Source organism: Scomber scombrus, chromosome 7, assembly GCF_963691925.1.
Source record: "Scomber scombrus chromosome 7, fScoSco1.1, whole genome shotgun sequence".
Classification (NCBI taxonomy): domain Eukaryota; kingdom Metazoa; phylum Chordata; class Actinopteri; order Scombriformes; family Scombridae; genus Scomber; species Scomber scombrus.
In genome coordinates this window covers 1,364,628-1,382,899 of record NC_084976.1, presented here as the reverse complement: position 1 = coordinate 1,382,899, position 18,272 = coordinate 1,364,628, and positions in this window count along the sequence as shown.

Sequence of the window (18,272 nt, the reverse complement as noted above, 5' to 3'; positions counted from 1 at the left end):
GAATAAAAGGTGGGTGCTCTTGTAAGGTGCGGATATAGGAGGAGTCGAAGTTGCAGGTACAAAATTCGTTACTTTATTTACTATACTTTAACAACTATAAAATCAGGGGAAAGGGTAGGGGGAAAAGTTCTGTGTGGCGAGAGTGGCTTTCTCTCAGTGGCGTCTACCAGGTGAAGCACATCAGGTCCTAATAAGCTCTGAGCGCAGACGCACTCAGCATGCGGCCTCTCCGCGGCACTGTCCAGGGTACTGAAGGTGACAGGTTAATGTGACACTCAAACCGCAACAGCTCTACAACAAAATCCCACTGACAATATTTTGTTGCTGTTTTTTTTTTAAAAATTCATTGGCAACATTTGTTGGATTCATGCATTCTACAGCATTATGCCTAAGATAACTGTGATATATGTCCTCCAAATCAAATGACCAAATACACTACTGGTCAGTGCACTCCAGAAGGACACGTAGAGGTGTATCAGTTATGAACAGGACGACATTCCAAAAGTATTAAAAATAGGGATGCTCGATATTGACTTTTCTGCCGATATCCAATATTCCGATATTGTCCAACTCTTAATTTCCGTTACCGATATCACCCGATACCGATATTTGCAGGCTTTTTACACCAAAACTATGCAACATGGCTTTCCACATGTAAACACTGTCTGTGCAAAATAAGAGAACAACTTCAATTTAAGTTACGGAAAAAAGTGCCAATATATCACTGCCATATTTATTATGCTGCTTTGCTGTAATTGCAAATTACAAATTTACTATCCGTAGGGAACATTTGGAAATAGTTCCAAACCACAGACATAAGCCCCCTTTCTGGAGGCGGGACCTTTTATAGGAGCGTCCTCTCAGTCGCTCCTCTCAGCTGTTGTGTCTCCAGCAGAGTAGGACCCAGATAGGACCCAGATAGGACCCACCGGACTTTGACGGTGACGTCACAGAGGCGACTCGCCGAAAACATAACAGAGAAAATGACAACGAGGAGGTAAACCTTGTTTCTGTTTGTGTGTTTGTGTACATGGCGATGGACGCTATGAACTTGTTAGCCACGGTTAGAGACCCACGAGTCTAGCATGTTGTTGTTGTTAAACGTCATCAAGTGCGCGCCGATAAACGTCCCATGCTGCGTTCATGCAGGCTCGGAAATGCTGAAGCCTACAGAACAAATATCGGTTATAAAAACCCGATACCGATACTTCCCGATATTACATTTTTAAGTGAATATCGGCCGATAATATCGGAGGGCCGATAATATCGGACATCCATAATTAAAAATGTTGAAAAATAAATATGCTTCATCCTCAGGTAACACGAGTACCCCTCCACTCAAAAATATGTTTCCACTGTGCAGATGATGTATGTGCAGAGTTTGACACTTGAAAGCTGTTTTCACGTTTATCTGCTGAAAGTGGAAAGTTTCTCAATGAAAATCTGATTTGCAGTGGTTACAAGCTCAATGTGTGACATCACAACTAGTTTCGAGCCAATTCTGGTCCAATATTCAACTTAGACTTTGCAGTAAGAAAAAACTGAAACAGAAAGAAAACCCCAGCAAATCCTACTATCCCTCCCAACATCCCATAGTCTCTCTCTCAGTGTCCTCAGCATCATCAGGAATACTAGAATGATTACTGCTAACATGCCATTTTAAGGATTTTAAAGTAATAATTAGACTTTTTGTGGAAAATCCAGAGATGCACATTGCTGCTCCAATCAGACTGTTTTATGTGTCTTAATATATGTCTGCCTCACTATGTAAAAAGCAAACTACTTCCTGCAAAAACACAGTATTTGAATCTTCAGCTGTGGAATTTCAATATAAAGATAATTCCTAGACATGTTGGGCTGTGCTTTAATGTCCAAAAATCAAAACATGTGCCCATGAACTCCAAACTTGAGGTGTGAAATAGAGGTATGTATTGTTTTATAGATGTATTGTTTGAGAAGAAGTTTCTGTGGATGTTTTGATACTTTCCTCTACCATGAAAGTGTGTCACTGCTGAAATCCACTGTAACCCCACAGCATGTACAGAGGGTAAATATGTGATGCTCAAAAGATAGATTTTAGTTGCAGTATTGCTTTAAGTTAAATAAGATGGATATATATATTTAATTTCAGAATGAGACACAACAGTAGTTGTCCCTACTGAAATATTCCTCGCTAATGTTTTACACTGCTCCGCTTTGATCCATTGTCATGTTTTTCTTCGTCTCTGTTGTCAACTCCAAAGATACAATTGTGTTTTTGAATATATTCAATCTAGTGCACAGAGCTGAGCATGTTTACAGCGTTCTCTACCTCTCTCTCTCTCTATCTGTCTCCTCCTTGTCTCATGTCTCTGAGCGGCAGGGTGAGATGAGGCAGAAGCATGTTTCCTTTATTCAAACTCCTGTTTACCAGAGCAATATTGCTTCCTCAGATGTAGTCATTGTGTTTATTCTCTCAAGGACAAGGACCTCCTCTCCTCCTCTTTCCATCTCCTCCTCCTCCTCCTCCTCCTCCTCCTCTCAGACTGGCTTGCTTCACAGAGACAGTCTTATGTTTTGCTGTGTATCTAATCTCTGGGTTTGATTGTTAACAAGCACAGTAGTCAGTGTGCAGGGTAAAACACATCTTCTCTCTGGACTCAACCTGCAAGGCATCACGTTTCAATACCACTCTGCTCCAAACAGCACGCTGCTCTCCCAACACTGTTCTAGTGTTGCTTTTTTCTTTTTTTTGTATTTTTGGTCTGCTGTTGTTAGATTCAATCAGCTTGAACAATAGTACGTAGCAGGAGTCCATTAATCATTTATCATCATCATTGATTAATGTAATCATTTAGTCCCTATCATTGCTTTGTTCTACTATTCATAGATTATTTTCACTCATTCATTATTCAATATTTTATTTACTTTTTTATTTTTCATTCACTCACTTGCATGTATTCTTTCATTTATTGATTTGTACATTTTGGGTTATTTATTTTGTGTTACTAACCACATACACAATAAGACAAAGACTTATTCTATCAATCATTCATTTGTTTTATTATTTATTGCTTTGATTAATGATGGTGCTACACACATAGTGCTACAAACAATGACTGCAGTGTTCATATGGGCGATGATGGAGGGGGTCATTGGGAGGAACGGCCTACCTGGCCTTTTGGGTCTGGCTGGCCCAAGGGTCTCCTGAAGAAGAAGATGGGTACTGAAGGGCCAAAAGAGAAAAAAGATGTGGGTGTGGAGTAACCTCAAAGAAGGGGAAGCAGGGCTCAGACCAGGCTGTTTTCAGCAGGAGTGGAGAACTGCTGACTTTGATTAGGGACACAGGATGGTGCAAGGAACACTTTGAGGATCTCTTAAACCCGACCAACATCCCTATGGAGGAGGCAGAGTTGGATGATTCAGTTGAAGCCTCACTCATGTCCCTCGCATAGGTCTCTGAGATATGTCAAAAAGCGACTCAGTAGCAGGTTGCCATGTGTGGATGAGATTTAACCTGAGATGGCTGGTATCAGAGGGGACAGTGTCTGTGGACTGGCAGACTATGGTAGCGGTTGCCATTTTCAAAAAATGGGACCGGAGGGGTTTGAAACTATCTGGGGATCACACTCCTTAGACTCCCAGGGACTCTTCTCAAGACGCACTCGGAGGAAGGAGAGTGTCTGGTTTGGGGACTTCAGAATTGCTTTTCTGTGTTTAGCAGATGACGCGGTTCTCTTAACTTCAACACACTGTGACTTCTAGCAGCAGTGTGTGTGGCGTCACTGACTTGCTGCAGCTTGCATGCTTGTGATGTCCACACAGACAGCACTATGTATGGCTATTAATAATAGAATGTTTCATATCATATCATTATAAATTGAATTTATATTTAGTTTAGGCAGAAGGTTAAGCCAATTGTGAAAAGTAAATAATATTATGTGAGGTGAAAGCTGCTTTCTTTTGACAGGCATGGTGGGGGTCTAGTTATCTCCTCACTGATTGTTTTATTGATTCAAGAAATTATTCATACATGTGTTAGTTTTGTGTATTGTTGTCAGTTTTGAGCGTATTATTTATTAATGAATGACTTGCCTTACTAAATTGCTTAGTTTTCATTCTTTTCATAATTCATTCATTTATGCATGTCTTCATTTATTCATGAATGTAATTTACATACTTTTCTACTTACACTATAAACCAGCAGATTCATTTGTTCATTCATTCTGGGTTTTATTGTTTGACTTGTTTATATATTCATTCATGTGTATACTGCATGTATATATATATATATATATATATATATATACACACACACACACACACATATGATTTCTTTAAAAGTCTTTCTTGCTTGCAACATTTTCTAGAGTAAAGTCAGTGTGGTTGAATAGAAAGCCATTCTAGCTGCCTCTACAGGCCTGGTAGGGAGTAATGTTGGCGTGCTCAGTGGCGGCCGTGGGCGAGTGATTACGGCCAAGGCGAGAGACGTCAAATCAAATCACATCTGAAATGTGGCATTAATGGAGATTAAAAGCTCTCAGCATCAGTGCTGCATGGTTCGGCCTTACCTGCATTCACCTCTACTGTTTTTACTTCTGACCAACAGAAACACTAAAAGCCTTCAAGTCCAGCTCCACATCAAGGCTACTCTCTGAAGGAGGGTCATTTTCCCTCCATCGAAGCCAAAGAGAAAGGCACAGGCTTTTAGACCTGGAATGTAAATGTATGGCCTTCTGTGTGTGTGTGTGTGTGTGTGTGTGTGTGTGTGTGTGTGTGTGTTTGTGTGTGTGTTTGTGCGTGTGTATGGGTGTGTGTGTTTGTGTGTGTGTTGCTGTATGTGCACCAGATATTCCTCATGCTGTGGGGACATAAATCTGTTTACACAGTCACATTGTGGGAACTCATTAAGTCTATCCTTCCAACTCTGGACACATTTTTTTTATTTCTTTGAGTCCCACCTCAGCGACCTATAGCTGCATCAGATGAAAATCACTTTGTACATAATTTGCATATATACCCATTACAGTACATCATTAGCATACATGTAGCAGTCAAACAGATACAAAGAGAGGGATGCAGTGATATGAAAATTATTGATATCAATATCATGATAATTTACACAAATATCTGCAGATGCCAATACTGTTAGTTGGTCATGTATGCATGTGTGTCCCTTTGTCTGTCACCTGCCTAAACATGGCTTACCAATGAACACAATTTGACTTAGGCTACACACTACCCTACCACTACTGCTGCATTTCTATCCTTTCTATTGTTTACACCTTCACAATAATCAAACTTAAGTCAATGTGATTTTTCGAAAATACAATTTTCAGCTAATTGGAAAAGATGATTACAATGAAGCTGTAAAACCCAAACCAGCCTATAACAGACTAGTGTGTGGCTGTGGTGAAACCAAAATTGTATAGCTGTGGCCAAACAACTGTTCTTATTATATGTAGGATATTACTTCATGGTACAATGAGTGTGGCTTTTAAAAATGTAGAAGTAATCACATCCCCTCCTTGAATAGCACTGTTTCCCCTATCATTGTGTGGGCCTGGCAGGCAATGCCAAAAATATCACCAAATAAGCACACAAGCACAGAGACCCAGGACGACATGAGAGCAGCTGCTCACCAACAGCTACGTGTGTTTACAGCAGAGAGCAAGAGAGAGGACAAATGTATGAATATTTTGTCTTGGTTATACATTTAAACTCTCAGCATGCAGCTGACTGGTCTGCCATTTAATCTGCAAGGTATAGTAGCTGTCCACCAATCATACAATCTAAATGTGCATACAGCCAGACTCCATTCATAAATCCCAGGTTTAAGGGCACTTGGCTACAGGCTAACGTTTCCTGCCACAACACGATTTAACGTTTTTTCAGTGCTTCCCAGCTATTGCCGTATTTCCACAAATTTCTTCATACTGTGCTGTTGAGCCATTGAAAATCACTGCAGGGTAAATTCCCTCTAAATGAAGGAACATGAACAATGCAATGAAGAGGACATGTTACAACTAAAGCACCTAATAGATTCAATAACATAGAGTGTCATACACAATTAACCTGTGAATAAATTCCTGTATATTTGTTGTCTACAGTAAGATGTAGAACATGTTGATTCTCTCTCTTAACAGCTAATATACAGAGTGTAAGTAGTTAGTTGCAAGCTGAATTAAACCCTGGGTGTTATCAGTGCTGACATTCACACTCACACAAATGTTCCACTATTATTCAGAATATGATAATATTCTGAATTTGATATGGGTCATGTAAACATTTTATTCCATTTGAATAGGCCTTATTCAGAAAGTTCTGATTAAGACGAGGGATATTTAGACATGTATACAGCACATTTGGAATATGCGTCTCAGTCGGATTTTAGCGCAGTTTGCGACACACTGCATATTGCCTGTTTATAGTCAGATCTGTGCATTTTAAACTACAGGCTTGGAGAGAGATGCATGACGGCTGCTTGTATTACACACGCCTGTACAGACAAAATGACATATGCTGGAGCAGAAATGTGGACAGAGGAGAGAAATGAGAGGAGGGTGGAGAACTGTTCAAAGCAGGCTGGAGGGACGGAGGGGATTGGTTATTATCCTCACATGCAGCCACGGACTGATGGTAACGACCCGGTGTCATGCACCAAAAACACTCTGCAGTGTAGTAAACATCATGGGACAAACTAGGTACTGGATGTGTCTGTAACTATACATTTATATAATCAGTCATATCAATATCACTTATAAATATCAAGCAGCAGCTCACTAATGTTTTTTACCTCACTGGTTTACTTCACTGGATACAATCCTACTTGATGCAGAGGAAATTCCTGAAAACCCTCTGCATGTACATGGGAATATTTTCATTATATATTATATTATATGCATATGTGAATGTTGTTTATAGTTGTTTATATTTGTTAAATCACTGTGGTATAACTTATTATGCTGGATTTTCATTGTCTATTGGAAGAAATGTATAAAGACACATTTGTGACCTAACTGACTTTGGTCTGGTTACTTTATATATTTCCTGAATCCTTCAAGTCTTGTGAGAATTCCAATTTTTGAGTTTTGTGTCTCTGAAATTTTGGAGAAATGTGTATGATTAAATGTTTGAAGAGTTCCAGTGACCACTGTACTTGTCATAAAGACTCATAAAAGGGCTTAATGAAAGCCTAGACTGCCCCCATTAAAATAATACCAAACACATATTTTTAAACATAGAAAACCAGCACCAGCGTCTAAATGCATTTTTTCTAACGGGGAAGTTAACTTCAGCAGCTGATAACTGTAACACAGCTGTGACTCAGGAAGGGTTCATAACTTAAATAAAACTGACAAGTGAAATGTTGGTCTCTGGTTAGTGGCGTGCACAGATAGACACTAGGTGGTGCTATAGCACCTGCCCTTTGCCCTATGGACTAAGCAAGTGCCCTTTTGAAAGTCCTTTTTTTTTTCTCTTTTTTTTTTTTTTTTTTACAATGTACTGTATGTGGCCCATGTTGACATGATCATCTATAAAAGCTCGACGATTGAAAGCGTGTGATAATAATGCCCCAATATGCGTTTGTTTTGCAACCGGTACACTGATCTATCATTGTAGCCTAACTTGCTAAAAACCTCCATGTGTGTATATTCCAGAGAAATAAGACAACAGTGATTCTATAGTCCAATTGAAAGGTCAAGTATCTTATTAACATATTGACATAAATAAATATGCAATTACGTTCAACATGTGCCTTTAATAATTTGTTGTTTTTTTAAAAATCTCACACTGCCATAATAAGGCAGCCAGCAGTTCCACATGCTGCACAAAGTGCCCTTATTTTTCACTGAGCACCTTCCCCCCAAAATGTCTGTGCACGCCACTGTCTCTGGTCCATGGACTGTTAGCTGAGTAAACAGATTAGTAGGAAAAAACTGGAATACTCTGTACATGTAAACATTGTCAGTGATATGGATGAAGGACCCTTGCAGCCAACTATCTCCATCCTTGTATGGCTGATGGGTGCTATTAGAACATGACAAAAAACTCAAAGTGACAGAGAAAGTTTGTATCTGTGTTCAGTATTACTGTGTGAATTAATGTGGGACCATGTTGTAATTCCTCCTTCTCTCCAAAGATAAAACAGGCAGCAACAGTAGAGCTCAGATTCCTGCAGGATAAGCCATGTGAGATCATTACCACAACATGACTAATAAGGTATTGAGACAGGCCTGCTTTGATGTGCTGGACCTGCAGTCCCTCTGTATTGTATCGCTTTCAATGGAGGCCTTAATGACCAACCCACTTGGCTGATTTCCCAATTTCAACATTGACGCAGGTATTATTCCTGTGTAAACTGAAAGGGTTAGATGTCAATCAGGGTTGGATGTAGCAGTGTGTGATGATTAGAGCTTCTCTCTCCAGGATGCATTCAGAGACTAATCAGAATAATCACTTTAATGAGGCCTCTTTCCAAACCACACCACGGAGCACCGGGGAGCCTCATGACTTCCTGTGTGGTCCAGTTTTATTCTGCCTAATGAGATGAGAGTGGGATGAAACCCAGACATGCCACAAGAGTTTCATGACACCACTGTGCAGCAAAACTCACATTTGAAAAATGACTTAAAGATGGAATGAGGAGTAGTATAATGTGTCTTTGAAAAAAAAATATGAGCAGACAATATTAGCAGGGGTGTACAAGTGCTGCTGATCAATGCCAAGTCTGTACCTCTGGCTGTTCTCTGAATCTGTATTTTTCTGGTAATGCTTAACAATCTGTGTACCTTCATCTCAATCAATTTCCAGTGCTGAAACAAAAGTTGGAACAGAACAGGGGTTTATTTTTAAATTATCATTATTTTAAATGATCTTTATTATCAAAAGCTGAACTGAAGGCATTAATTTAAAATCATTGGCATTGCTGCCATTATATGAGGATGCAACACAGTTTCTACCACATAAAAAAATGTGTGCATTTTTGTTTGTTTTTTTGTTTGTTTGTTTTTTTGTTGTGCTCTACAGAAATACGACACGCAGCATGACCCATTCTCAACAAAATTCGGATTTATAAGGATTCCACCCGACAGCAGTGTTATCCAATCAGAAGTTGTTTGGGGGACATGAGCTTCTGTGCCCAGGGACCCCTGGGGGTACTAATGCAGCTTTGGTGTGTGTGCGTGTGTGTTTTAGTCAAAGATACTGAAATGTCTCTGGTATAGAATTTGTGTGCATTGATACATTCTGGTACACAGACTGAACCAACGTATAGCTGCACAATGATAAAGGGATACCTATCGACTAAGAGGATTCATGCTGAGTCGGTGCAGCACTGAAGAAGAACATCAATAAACCCTATTATTTAGATAGAAGACAGGTTGGCTCTCTACTAAGAAATTATTGTCCAAAGTATTCCCATGAATCAAAAATATAACTTTCTCCCACATGTACACTTTAAAAAATAAAACATTTGGTCAACAAAAATGGCTAATGGGTAATCCCATATTAAGTTAGCTTGCCAGGACATTATCCCTGGCTACCTGGCCACCTATTACTCCCGCATTTAAGCCTACTCAATCAGTGACAGGCTACAGCTACTAGCTAACGTTACCTCGGCACACAGACTGTCGGCTACCGTTATACTATCAACACTGCTCAAGTTTCAGAGTAGGCCTAAGGACTTCCAGATTTCGGTATTCAGTTACAGTAGGCTATCACCAACATAATCCTGAGCCAATGCACATATATCTTATTAAGCATAAAATGACTTACCATTCACCACAATGCTTCGATGAGTTTCAGCTGTGGTCATCATGTATTGTGGTCACTTGTCTGGCCTTGAACATGCCCGTGCACGCATGCAGGAGAGGGAAACTGTGGGCCGTTTACACGTCATCCAATTGTATTTTACATTAACAGAACTTAAAATTAAATTATCTTTTGATTAACTGAACATTTTAAACTCAGACAAGTCATGATAGTATATTGAATCAATAGGCATAATTTGTGTGTCATCCACAAAAACAAAACAAAACACAAAAAGCCTTTAATCAGTCCACATTCAGACCATATTGGCTATATGGTGTAGATATATGCTATGAATTGGCAAATGCTAAAATATCAGATAATGGGATGTATTACTTTATTGTTTGTTTCATTTGATAATGTGGTACAATGTATGATAGTTTGAAAGCATTATGTGTGTCATATAAGAGGAATGCACCCAAGGAGACAGGGGAAAAGTACGGGAGGCAGGTTACACTGAAGTGTGATTGAAAGGTTTATGATTAACAGGGATCGGGGTCAAACATTCAGTCTGAATTAGCATAGCCCTGAGCTTCCATCTATGATCAGCTGGCAACAAATGGTCAGTTGGAAGAGATAACATCTGGCCTGTCTTTTATGACCTGTCTTTTATGGCTAACTTTTAACCTTTGTTAGACAATGCAGAACTAAACCTTAAAAACCCACATAGGATGTATTGTGATTGTGTAGTGTCAGAGAACAGGGGTTACATGGGAATCACACATTATTACACCTGTGTAAGGATTTCACAGGGAGGTCACATATCCTGGAGTGAGAAGATGAAGGATGGAGTCGGATCAACAGCCAACCAGGAGACGACGCCTCACATATTCAATAACATATTCAATGTGTTGAGACCGAATATCTTCTCCTATTTCTTCATTAAACGAACACGTGGACTGAGCTCACACATAGTGTAAGATTTAGCAAGTAGAGATAGCTCAGAATCCAACAATGGACAGATTAATATAACCAAAGGTCATTGAAGTTAAACTAGGAAGGCAATGCATGTGCTTCAACCTGATTTCAAAACCCTCCCTTTTTTAAGAGCTTGTATGTCATAGGCTGAGAGTGAAGGAGAGGAGATACAATCATCAAATGCACTCACTATTAACCAAAGCAATATACTGCAAACAAAGTCATTTAGGCTAAGACTAGACATTTAAAGTATTGTTTGGGGCAGCTGTGGCTCAGGAGGTAGAGCGGTCGTCCACCAATTGAAAGATTGGCACTTCGATTCCCGGCTCCTCCAGTCCACATGTCCATGTGTCCTTGGGTAAGACACTTAACCCCAAATTGCTCCCGTTGCTGTGCCAACGGTGTATGAATGTGGATGGTTAGTCTCCTCCTGATGAGCAGGTTGGTACCCTGTGTGGTAGCTCCTGTCATCAGTATATGAATGTGTGTGAATGGATGAATGTGACATGTAGTGTAAAAGCTCTTTGAGTGGTCATGATGACTAGAAGAGTGCTATATAAGTACAGTCCATTTACCATTTACTACAAATCTCAGTCAAATCATTAAAATTGCTGATCAAAGCATAACCTGGACTTGCGTCATTGGTGGCCTGGCTTTAGCAAGATATCACAAATGTATGAGATGGAATTGACACAACCATTTTATTGCTCACCTTGTCATTTTCAGGGCAACCATGATGTGAATCCTATCCCACATCATGCAGAGTACATGGGTCACAAGACTCATATTCATCAGAATGAGAAGTTCAGGAAGGTTGGGGTCTGGCTGTGGATAAAGACAATGCCTGTAAAGAAAAATATCATCATTTCTGAAGCTTTGTTCAGGTATAGTGCATTATATATTTCTCTCTGGAAATCTAGGACTAAAGTAATAGTACCACAGTCTGCCTATAGAGAAATGAGTTCACTGATGCCATCTTGGTAATGGGGTCTAGACTAGACACCTATCTTCTTCAATGGGGAGTCATCCTAAAAACCTGTGATACATGTCTTCTGTCTTTTATGAAGTCGCTGATAAAATGCTGACAACACAGAATGGTGAATTTCATCAAAAAGGACAATTTTGTGATGAAAAATGTATTTTCCAATGAGAAATGACTCTAAGGATGCACCATTCCATGGTTTCTTTAGTAAAGTTCATTATTAATTTGAAACAACTTCAAAAAACTCACATTATACCTAGATGCAGTAAATTAGCATAAAATCACAGTACTGTTAGTTGTTGCCATCATTTTTAGTATTACACATTTCCCCATTCAAACCGCCTCAGTGATCCAATGCCTTTATATTAGATGGTGACAGATGATTGTCGATTTGTGGTAGTACTCGGAATGTCAGAATTTGGAATAGTTGTAATAGTAGTGTTAGTTGGAATAGGATGTAGAGAGAAGAAGCTGAGCTCTGATGTAAATATTTTTTAAGCAGGTGTCAAAGTAATCCCTTTCTAATACATTTGTAACATAGTAACATGTCCAGAACTGGTAACTATTGTCTGTATCATGTGTTCTCACACACGCTGTTGTCACTGACAGCATGTGGGATCAAGAGCTGAGAGTTGTATTTTTATTTTGTATGTGACTCTACCTAAAATGTATATGATCAAGTAAAATTACAAATTGAGCCTTTAATTGCACTATAAACTACTGAACATAATGATCAAAACCAAAAACTGTACATGGCACTGAACCGTCCAGGTACATTTCATTTTTTGTTATTAACTTTTTTTAATGGATTTTTTATTATATAGTGTAGTCATATTAAAATGGGAGAGCATGAAATAACACTACAAAATAAGAATGATAGACTAATGGTAATAATCACTAATGAGAGCACTGGATATGTTTTGTATCTTCTTCTTAACACACATATATTGACCGACTGTAAAATTCCAACAGCACGTGGAATTGAACATTGGAAACGACTTGCAATTAACCTCAATTTTGTGCCGCAGAGAAAATGAAATATTAAACAGAGAAGGTGACAAAGAACGTGATAAAACTCCCTCAATCAATTTTAATGATGTCCCCCAGTGCAGAGAGAACATTGTCAGGACCGGTCACCTTGTGTACATTGACAGAGAAGTTATCTCGTCCTGCACTGGAGGCACTGGTCCGATGCAATCGTCCAATGGTCAACAAGTTTTGCAGCCAGCAGCTGTTGCAGCAGATCAGTGATCCTGTTATATGTGCTGGAAAATAACAAGACAATACACAGACAAGATTGAAGTTATCTTGACTTATTTACATTGTTTAAAGGTTTGGTAAAGGAGCAGGGCCGTCCTGACACACAGGTGAATTAAGTGCCTGATAATTGTTATTGTTATTTGAGTTTAGTTGTATTTGATTGATGTTCTCTACTTTTGCACATCACAATTGTCTTAAACTAAAACCCAGTATACTACTTAGTACAGTAAGTGAGACACACGGTACAGTAAGTGCAATTACAGTGGCAGGAAAGTGCAAAACAACATCACAAAGTATGAAACACTTTTACAAAGCTTGAGACAAATTTACATTTTGGAAAACTATTTTTTACAATGATAGTATGTTAAGATCTATGATGTTTTAAATGTCAAAGAACAATCATCTATCTTTGTATTTTGTGTGTAATTTAGTTCATTTAATGGTTTCATTTGCATTGCAGTTGGTTCATTCACGAGTTAAGCGTTGTATAAATTCCGCCACCAGGTGATGCTGTAGAGTCGGTAAGAAACGAGTTGTGATAGCGTCGAGAGATGAACACACACATAGACATATACATGTACATATGTCTATGGTTGTACACAGCATGAGAGTAGCAGCTAGTTAATGTAGCAGCTGAGGAAACAAACCGGTGGACTGTTGCTGCTTGTCACTTCTAGTATTTGGTACTTTCCCTTTCCACGAAGATTGCGTCATTTGTAAACTTGTCTCAGTGCTCGTAAGAGTGTTTGGCCACTTGTAAATTCTAAGTTTCTAAAGTGTAAATTAGTTTAGTCAGTCATTGGTTAAAGTGTTTTGTTTGTGTCATTTTGTTATGTGATATGTAAAAGTGTTTTCAAAAATGTCAATTTTTCTCAAGCTTTGTAAAAGAGTTTCAGTTTTTTATTTGTTTTGCACTTCCCGCCTACAGTACTCTTGTGAGTTTGCTACCTTTAATTAAAGATTAAAAACCAAAGAGGGGTAAAAATGAACCAGGCTGACATTGGTATGATATAAGCAACACTGCTACAACTACTAAAACTGAAAATGGGTGTGTTAGATTTACAGTAGGTGTGCAAATGATCAACAATTGACAGTAGTCAATAGTACTGGCAGTGCTGATGTGTTGGGGGCCCACAAATTGAATTTTCCTTAAGACCCAAAAAGGCAAAGAAGAATGTTAAGTGTTAAATGTTAGTGCAGTCGCCCTGTGTGGGACTGACCTACAGTAGTTAATGTCAGTAGGTGTTATAGTTCCCTTGAACAATCTAACATGAACTATACAAACAATATAAACAAATGTAGGAGACCCACTGTCTGTGAAAGCTCAGAGAAGGTCTGGGCTTAATCAATGATAACGTTTAACCACAAGAACATGTATGTATATTCAACTTCGGTTTCGGAATTCCTTCAAATGTAAACTGAGAGTCGTTTCTCAACTTTAAAGTGTCGGTTTTGACTCTCCACAGGACAATCCCCTCCCTTTCTATCTCCAGACCCCATAACTGTGTGGAATTTATGACAGACTAAAATAATAGTTACATTCAACTCCTCAAGTCTCAGAAAACACTGGATTATAAGAGTTTTCCCTGAAAAAAAAGGAAAGACTGTTTACCATCTTGTAACCTATTTATTATAAGATAAGATAAGATAAACTTTATTAGTTCCCTAAGGGAAATTTGTTATGAGCACATAGTGCTACATGGTTGAATAGCAATATACACAATTACAATTACACAGAGACATACTGGTAGTGGCAGTATATTTCACAAAGTAATTCTGATAATGCTCAAAGTGGTCTAACTCTCAATTATCTGTGATAAAATATAGCTAAGATACTTACCAACCAGTGGTCAAATGTTAGTGAAGCTTTGAACTATTATTAATCTGGTGACAGATTAGTGCATGCATGGCTAATGAGTTTTGAGTGACAGCTCACTGTCACAGAGAGCTGGGAGAACCATAAACAAAAGGACATGTTATGAAAATAGCAAAAGACCAATAATTTAAGCGATTAAACAGATCATTTGTTTGCAAGTTATGTTTTATTTTTGAGATGATGCTTGGATGATATTTATTCTCTCTCAGATGTTTAGAAAGTGTTGCTTGATCATTCTGACACAAATCTGATTCCATAGGAAATGAGCCTTCATATTGCAGACATACCACTACTGTCTTACATTTTTTCTAAGTGGGTCATCGTGCTTTTTTATAGACTGGACACCACCTACGTATAGCTTCACTGTCAGTGTTGTAGCTGCTGTTAATAATAAAATACTTTCTGTTCAGGTCACATTTGACCCATTTTGACATTTGACAGCTGTAAAAACACCCCAAATGTCTTTTACTCTGAAAATTGATGATTTAACTAAAGCGGCTAAAAATGCACGAAAATGAAAATATTTTAAATGTTATACTTTTGTATAGGTGCTACAAATGTTTGTCCATTGAGGCTGTTCTGGGTCAAGTTTGAGCCGTATCTATTGACATGTGTTTTAGGTAAATGAATAGTTAATAGTTTTAATAAGATAGTAGTTTTTATGATGTAGCAGTGAAGACTGATGGCTCTAATGGTTATACAATAAACCCCACACTTCTATAAAGTTCTTGTTTTTTTCACTTTACATAAAATACATTTACATCATTATTGTTATGTTATATTCTGATTTATATTGTTTGATGTACTGTTGTCGTGTTTTATGTGCCTTGTAAGGTGTCCTTGAGTGCTTTGAAAGGCGCCTTTAAATAAAATGCATTATTATTATTATTATTATTATTATTATTATTGATCAGTCAGATCGACTATTGATGCTTTCTAAACACATCTGTGGTTCAACATTTGGTATAGACACTTTTTATGAGAGGATTCTTAGGCTGGGTCAAAATAGGCGAGGCTGTAGAACATGAACAGTATGTAAGGGTTAAGTAATAGTGTTACTATTAACCTAGATACAGGGTTATTTGTCAAGAAAAATGAAACTTACAAATGAAAAAACATTTTAAGTCTATTTCTATAAATTCTCTTGTAAATTCAGAAAGTACTTTGATATCCGCTTTTTTTCATATTGGTGACAAAATCATTTAAAAAACTAAATACACACTCTTTTTCATATCCCGTTTTCATTTCAGAATAGGAAATAAAGACAAAGGTGTGCAGATTCTTAACAGTCACAGGTCACCACATGAACCATACCAGCCCTGTGTTCCTATTATTCCAGTCATATTAGACCATCGAGTGCCAGTGTTTAGTGCTCGTACAGGCTGTACCCTTTATGTAGAAAAGTGGAATCTAAAGTGCATCACACATCGCCTGGGTCACAAAGTGTCACCTAAATTGTGCTCACCTGACATGACATGACACACAGCTGAGTGGACTGAATGTGTTCAAATTGTTGCTTTTTAGAAGGTGACATGTTGATGCTGAGAAATAAAACACATGTTGTGACTAAAGGGGCCAAAAAAAGGAAATATTCTGCATTCCCAAGTCTAGATGTGTATTCTAGAGCTCTACTAGAATATATTTACATGATTTAGATTCGAAACTGCTCTTATACTAGCCATGTATGCAGCCCCTCAGTTCAGCCTCTGTCAAAAACAAGCCTGTCTCAAATGAGCCCACTCTGTTCTGACTGGACTATGAAAAAAATCAGCTGTAGTGGGAATTCACTTATTTTTCTTATTCTGAAATCAAAATATAAATTTAAAATCTATATTTATATTTAACATTTATATTTAACATTAATATTTGGATTTATTTTTTATGTATACGCATTTTTAACAATTAACATGTTGTTTTACATAATTTCTGTCTGAAAGAAAAATGAGTAAAATGTGAGAAAAGTGAGCTAAATATTCAAAACATATCAGCTATAAAACTGTAACTGCAATTTTACAATCAGCACCCCATATGGTGGCAGAATAATGCCAGGACAAGCTAGCAGACACACAGAACTGACTCATCACTGTCTTACACCACATCCTGACATACAGCGAGCGAGCGAACCGGCGACGAAATCTCACGTGAAACTGTCCTGATATGCAGCGTGACGATTTTATCGCGAGTATATTCCAAACCAATCAAACCCTCTCTCTGCTAGCTAGCTTGTCAACAGGAAGCAGCGTGTACATTTCAACCAATAAGAAGTGTTTAGGATTTAGCTGAAAATCCTGCCTAGACTTTCTGTTTGTGTTTTAGTTCCTGTTTTATTTTGAAATATCTTTGTCTTGTGTTTCTCCTTGTTAACTTTACTTCCCGTGGTTTCCCACCTTAGTTGATTTCCTGATGTACTTCATCGGTGTCTTTTTTTACTAACCAGTGTCTCATTCATAATTACCCCTTGTGTATTTAAGCCTCGGTTTTCTGTTCAGTCTCTGTTGGATCCTCTGTTAAGTCTTGTCTAGTTCAGTTTTTTCATCCAGTTTGTCCAGCTTTGAACCTTTGGTTATTGTTTCACATTCAAATAATAAAGACCATTCCCTTCAGCCCTTTAGCAGCATCTAGCAGAACGGACTTGACGGAAATAGAATATAATATTGATAATTGTAGCCGGGTGGGATAATGTCATGATACTTAACACCACTAAATGGCATTATCTGAATAGTGAAGACCCCCTGTGAAGGCAAGAGATGTTGGGAATGGCTCTGGGAGGAAGCAAAACAGACAATCTCTTGTTTTTGCGGCGACGTGACCATGTTTAGGAGAGAGCATATGGTGTTTTGAAGGGAAATATCCTGCTGTGTGACTGTTGGTAAGAATAAAAAAGTAATGTTCATTTAAAAGAAATGGTTACCTTAGTGCAGAATATGGTAGACCCTAATGTGTAGGTATATGTACAGTGTTTACCAATCTGCAGACAGTGTCAAGAGCGTAGCGTCACGAGAAACTGATGATGTGTCCAGCCATTATTATGTTGTGTTGCTGGATGTATGTATGTATGTATGTATTTAAGTTTACATATTTTTTTGTAAAAGTTTAATATTTGTGAAAGTGTAATTGTTTGGACTCTGTAGTGAGTAAAAGAGCCTTACAGGGGTACTGAGTTTGTTTATTTACAGGTACGTACACACAGCAGAAAACATGTATTTTTGTTTTAAAGGTTTTATTCTATTTTATTTTTTCATCTGAACAACAAAAACAAACTTCTGTTCAGAATAAAGAACCCTAAATGATAGTTCTGTATCCTGTGCCAGTTTAATTCCACCAGGCTACAATATGTTTTAATTAGAAGGTCATTACCTTAGAATGAGCCCGTTATATCTACATAGGGAGAGGGTCCTCTTCCACAGAGCCTGCCATGTTGCACCATCATGTTTCTACAGTAGCCCA